A 6,297-nucleotide genomic window follows, 5' to 3' on the forward strand; every position below is an offset into this window, starting at 1 on the left:
GAAGGGTGGGGGTGCCTGCCCACCCTCAGCTCCTTTCCTGTGGTGCAAGGCTGCGTCTGCAGGGCCCTGCGGACCACAGAGACACAGGGCCGTGCAGGTGAGACGCTGGGTCCCCCGCGCTCTCAAAGAACCGGGTCTTCCTAGGCCGGAGGGTGGGAGAGCCTCTGTCCAGCGGAACTCGTTTCCTGCACAGCGGCCTGAGATGCCTGGATCTGGATGAGGGAGCCCCAGGCTCCTGGTCCACAGCCGGGGCCCCTGAGCACCCCGGGGCCTGCTTGCCCTGCGGATCGCCTGCCAGCTCCTGAGCACCTTCCCCGACAGGCATCTGGGCTCACCAAAGGCTGTGCAGTCGGCGAATGGGAATCCAACAGGTGCCCTGCCCAAGGCCACTGGGACCTCCTTTGGTCCTGCTCGGCCGCCCTGCGCGCAGGTTCTCACGCCCGGCCCCTCCCACCTCCCGCCCTCCCCTCCTCCTTCCCCCCAGCCTCTGCAAGAAAGTCACCTGGCTGCGGGGGCCCCGGCGTGGGGTGCAGAGCGCTGGCGCTGTGGGGCTCCTGCAGGAATATCCTAGTGTCTGCTCCTGCCTAGAGCGCCCCTCACAGAACCTCGGTCCTCCGGGGGCCCCAGGTTTCCTCCGGTCCGGGGAGTTTCCTGCCTGAGGAGATTAAGATCCCATAGCCTCCTGCCACCTGTCCCCATCCTCCGGGCCTGTCATTCGTGACAAAACAGTTTGGAAATGAGTAATTTAGGCTCCAGAGCGCTCTTGAGGTAGAGAGAGGGCTGCTCGACACCTTTTTTGGAAGTTGAATTATTATTATTATTATTATTATTTGGGGGGGTACGGGGAATTGAACTCAGGACCTTGCGTTTGCCAGGCAGGCGCTTGTGCTGCTGAGCTATCTCCCTGGCCCTTGGAAGTTTAACTTTTTTTTGGCAATTTGAGACAGGGTCTCGCGATGCACTTCAGGCTGGCCTTGCGCTCACTTTGTAGCCCAGGCTGGTCTCGACCTCACAGTGATCCTCCTGCCTCGGCCTCCCGAGTGCTGGGATTACAGGTGTGCGCCACCACACCCGGCTGACAGTTGAATTATTAACAGCATGGATTAATCTGAACCCTAAGAAGGCAGGCACAGTTTAGGGCTGCAGAGAGGCTCTCCCTGACGCAGCGACCCCAGGAGGAAGAGTGATTGCCCCCACTTTACACATGAGGACACTGAGGCTTGGAGAGCTTTGGAGACCCCTTAGAGTCCCGCGGCTGGTAGACCTAGCTGTGCGGAGGTGTCGCAGCGGGCCGAGGGAGGCGGCTCCCTGCCGCGGGCACGCCCGCCAGGGGGCGCCAGGCTCCCGCCGGCCACGCGCGGACCCGGCGCCGGTGACTCAGCGGAATCGTCGCCGCGGCTCCGGCCCGGAGACGAGGGTCGCGCTCACCGCCCGCGTTAGAAGCCTAGACGGGAATCAGCAGCGGGACGACCCTGCTGCGCTGCGCTCGGTGAAAGCACCGCAGACCGGCAACGTTTGTGGCATGTGAATTGTATTTACAGAAAGTGGGTTTTTTTGTTTTGCGATTGAGGAGAGATTTTTTTAAAAACCGGGCGTGGTGGCGCACGCCTGTGATCCCAGCAATCGTGAGGCTGAGACAGGAGGATCGCAGCGAGTTCGAGACCAGCTTGGGCTACATAGTGAGTTCAAGGCCAGCTAGAACTGCAGAGTGAGACCCTGTCTCAAAAAACAAACAACCGCCCCCCTACCATAAAAAACAAAACAAAACAAAACAAAAAAAACAAACCCTAAATGAAGCTGGGCATGGTGGGGCACGCCTGTAATTCCAGCACCCTGGGAGCCTGCATGACTCAGACCCCATCTCAAAATTTAAAAAGAGCTGGGGATGCAACGCAAGTCAAAGGCCCTGACATTCAACCCTCAGTACCACAAAGATAAAACTAAAACCAACAAACCCTAAACGAGAATCTAGCAGATATCGGAAAATCAAGTGGAGATAAACCCAGTACCCCAAAATAACTTTAAAGCAAACTTTGTTCTCAAGGGTTATTTTTGGCTTCGGCATCTTTCCTTTGCTGTGGTCCATCTTCCTGCCTCCCATCCGGCCCTAAGCTGCCAGCCATTTAGCGGGTAACCCGGACTCCTCCTTATGATGGGCACCGTGTTTCAGGCATTTCCAGGCTTTAGCTCACTTAATTCCCACAACAGCCAACCCAGTGTCATGCCTATTTCGACAGTGCAGAAGGGTTGAGAAAATCGGTCGCAGTTGCACAGTGTCTAATGGAGCTTGGTACCAGAAGCGGACCCGCTGCACGGGTAACTGACTACAGCAGGCAGTGTCTGACCACAGGGAAGCAGTGTAAAGACCCTGGCTCGAGCGAACCGCTGGTCTCTTTTCCTCTGAGAACTTGTTCCTTGCATTCACATGTAACGTCCATGTCCGACTCCTTCCCTGTAAGACAGGAAGGCCGTGGCAGGAGGCAGCCCAGCCGCCCCTGCGCGCTGGGTCGAGGAAATCCCTCTGTGCAGGAACCCAGATTTCAAGCAGAACTACCAAAAGTGCGGAGAAGATAAGGGTCACACAGAGAGGAAGGACTTCGCAGGAGAGGAGACACTGGAACCACTTATGAGAGCCTGAATGAGGCCCCTTGGGGAGGAGGCAGGGCCGCTCTGTACCCCGAGGGGCTGTGGCTGGTGTCCGCTGGCTGAGGTCCGTCATCACAGAAAATTCCAAGGTTGAATCTGAGAGACAACCCTGGTTACAAAGTAAGGCTCCCTTGTTTTTGTTGTTGTTTGTTTTAACTAAAAGCTTCTCCTTGTAACCACTAGTGCAGCCAAATACTGTCTGCAAAAGCTGTTCTGCTCAGCTGGACGTAGTGATGCACGCCTGCGATCCCAGCACTCTGCAAGGCTGAGGCAGGAGGATCTCAAGTGTGAGCTTAGCTTGGGCAATTTAGTAACTTAGCAAAACCCTGTCTCAAAAAAGTGCTGAGGATGTAGCTCAGTACTGGAAAATAAGTGAACAGGCTGGGGATAGGGCTCAGTGCAAAGTCCCTGGGGTCAGTCACCAGGATCGAGAAGCACAACAATGTGAAAGAAAGCTCACCAAGTACCGCCAGCACTTGGAGCCAGCCCAGCAGATACTTCTGCCCCCATGTGATTGTCCCTGATGAGACCATATCATTAGCTATTCCATGGTCTGCTCTGTTCGCTTTACAATGTGCTGGTACTGATAAGCCTGGACATAATTTCTAGTTCATCTCCAGTAGGTATAATTTCTAGCATCACTGTCACGGGGGAGGATGAGGCCGCCGGCTTCCAGCTCTAACAGGCAGCAGTTGGCCCAGAGTCCAACGCAGCTTTGCACTTAAATGTGCTAGCGAGTGCGGCTTTAAACTACATGCACGCTCTTCCCCTAATTACAAGAGGAAATGCTTCGGTAGCCAGGCCCTGTTTCCTTTTTCATCTCATATAATCCTCCCTACCACCTGTGCGAAGCAGCAATTGTTACTATCTTAGGTGACCTCATCCTCACAGCGGGCACCCTCCACGCTGCACCCCTCACCCCCTCACCTGGGGCCAAAGGTGAGCTTGGAGGGGCCCCTGCCCGGCTCCCCTTGGTCCCGACGTTCCCCCATGAAGCCAGACCTCAGGATTCGGAGCTGCCCTCTGTGGAGGTGCCCTGGGAGGTTGACCCCCCCAACCCAGTTCCTCTTGGAACGTTCTAGTCCAGTTTCGTTAGTTGCGTGAAAGACTGGACACCCAGGCCTTGGCCGCTGAGGTGCAGGTATTGATTCTGAATAATTCTGGGGAAATCCTGGTCCTTGTCTCGGTCCCCTCCGTGAGCTTGGGTGGAAAGGACACCCCGATGGAGTCAAAAGCCCGGGGTTCTGGTCCGTCAGGCCCACTCCCTGGCTGGGTGATGCAGGACTTGCCCTCCGTCTGTGGCAGGCTTCCTTTGTAACTTGGGGATGGTGGCGCTACGCCTGTCTCAGAGCGGCTTTGAGGGTCACTAAAAAATGCGCGTGAAAGGCAGCACTTCAGTAACGTGATGTTCCAGACCGGTGCACCGTCATCGCGATATACAGTAGTGAACAAGGGGAAGAACGAGGAGGCTTACCCTGAAAAAATCAAGTCAGGGGCCAACACGAGAGCTTTTGTAGAACCTGCCCTGACGGAGGGAAGGGACGGTAGGCAGAGGCCACAGGGAGGGTGCTTCCACCCAGAGGGCAGCGAGAACAGTGCCCCAGCTCCGCAGCCCCATGGTGCTGCGCCCACATGAATCACAGTAAGCAAGGGAAGACGTGGCAGGTGATCGGGGGGACAGAGGGCCTGGAACTTTCCGTGCCAAAGTCTCAGCCTGCTGGCAGTATGCCCAGAAGCGGGGTGGGGGTGGGGATTTGAAAGGCTAGTGGGAACAGCCCCGAATTGGCCCTTTTTGACATGACATTTCATTAGGTGAGAACAAGGACGACAGAGAGGGAAGAGGAACATTAGGGAGGAAAGGTGGTAGTTTCTAGGTGCCTTCCCTTCTATTTTTTGAGTCTGAGGACATATCCTGAGAGATTCTGGGGCGAGGAAGACGGCAGACAATCGCTAATTAGCAGCTGTCCCTCAGTAACGAACAGCCTGGGCTCAGAGCGGTCTCGGAAGGAGAGAAAATAAATACCGGCACCAGAGCACACATAAATGTCACGCTAGGGCACGCACACCATCTCCAAATCCTCTCTTCGACAGAGATGCCGTTCCCCTCAGTGTGGGGGCATCAGGGTGGGAATTCCCCAGAGGGCATGCACACCTGGGTCGGGCTACCAAAGCCCACTCCAGATCTCTCATTTACTGGCCATGTGACCCTGGGCAAGTCACCGAATCTCTCGGAACTTCAGCTGTCATTGTCTGCAAAAAGTGAGCATTAAATGAATTAATACACATCAAAGGCTTTAAAGGCTGTATCAGCGCCAGCTAGGGTTCAATAGCTCCCGGGGCACAGAGCCCTCCCACCCTGGATGCTGGCCTTAGAAGGCTTTGCCCAGTTTTGATCACCATGATGTTCTATCCCAGCTTGTGCCTGGAAAGGTGCCTGCAGTTAATTCTAGAATTTGGAGTCCACCAGGAAAGAAATGCCCAGAAGCAGAAGAGTGTGAGACCGGGCAGATCTCTCTAAGGGCTGTTGTTTGAAAATACCCAGGGCACGTGATGCCCCCTTGGCCCTCCCGGTGCAGCCTCTGGCCAGGCAGGGCAGATGGTGGACCCTGTGAGCTCATCTCATGCTCTCGTGACACCCTGGGGGCTGGGCCAAAATGCTGTCCTGGTGCACCCTGTGTGGAGTCAACTGCTTTGTAAGGGAGATGAAGGAGCAGCTTATGCGCTGGCCTAGCGGGGTTCTGCCGTCAGCGAGAGAAAATAGTAGTACAGATATGTGCATGAATAGAATTTTTATAAACAGGAGAACACTGCTTGCATGTGAGTGTGCAGATGGAAAATGCTACAGGATCTAAGCAGAACAAGTGTTTTCTCCGGGAAGAAGGCTCTTGTCGGGGCATAAGCTTTTTACCCATTATATAGTTTTCAGACACATATTATATTTATTTGATAAAGAACAATAAACTCATTAGCACTGTGGCAAAACAAAGCACCCTTGTACCAGAATCACAGACCACTGAGGATCACCCCACAGTGCAAGTGAAGATCTGCACCAGTTAAAATGGACATGCCGGGCATGGTGGCACACATGGGAGGCTGAGGCAGGCAGATCACAAGTTTGAGGTTAACCTGGGCAATTTAGCAAGACTTTGTCTCAAAAAGTAAAAAGGGCTGGGTTGTAGCTCAGTGGTAAAGGCCTCCCTAGAATGTATGAAGCCCTGAGTTCCATCCCTAGCAACTACAATAAATAAATAAATGCATGTAAAGACAGGAAAAGGACACCTGGGCACATTTAGATTCCAGGCCCCAGGAACAAGCTGCAGAAGCAACAACATTGCTCAATCCCAATGCCCACCGGCCAGCAGAAAAGCTGCAGGGAGGCCTAGACTGTTTGTGTGTGGAAGGAGAAATTATGGGGGGCTGGGGATTTAGCTCAGCGGCACAGCGCCTGCCTGGCAAGCATGAAGTTGTTGAGCTCGATTCCCAGTACCAGAAAAAAAAAAAAAAGAAGAAGAAATTATGGTCACATACTTGGAAGGAAGAAAGAGAGAGAGAGCAGATGGAGTGGAGCAGTGGAAAAGTCCAAAGGATGCAGAAATGAGAATCTACCTGGACGAAGACAAATACTTCACTCTGGGGCTGGCAATGCGTAAG

The sequence above is a fragment of the Chinchilla lanigera genome, unplaced genomic scaffold (genome assembly GCF_000276665.1).
Source record: "Chinchilla lanigera isolate Chin_1 unplaced genomic scaffold, ChiLan1.0 scaffold00077, whole genome shotgun sequence".
Taxonomy (NCBI): domain Eukaryota; kingdom Metazoa; phylum Chordata; class Mammalia; order Rodentia; family Chinchillidae; genus Chinchilla; species Chinchilla lanigera.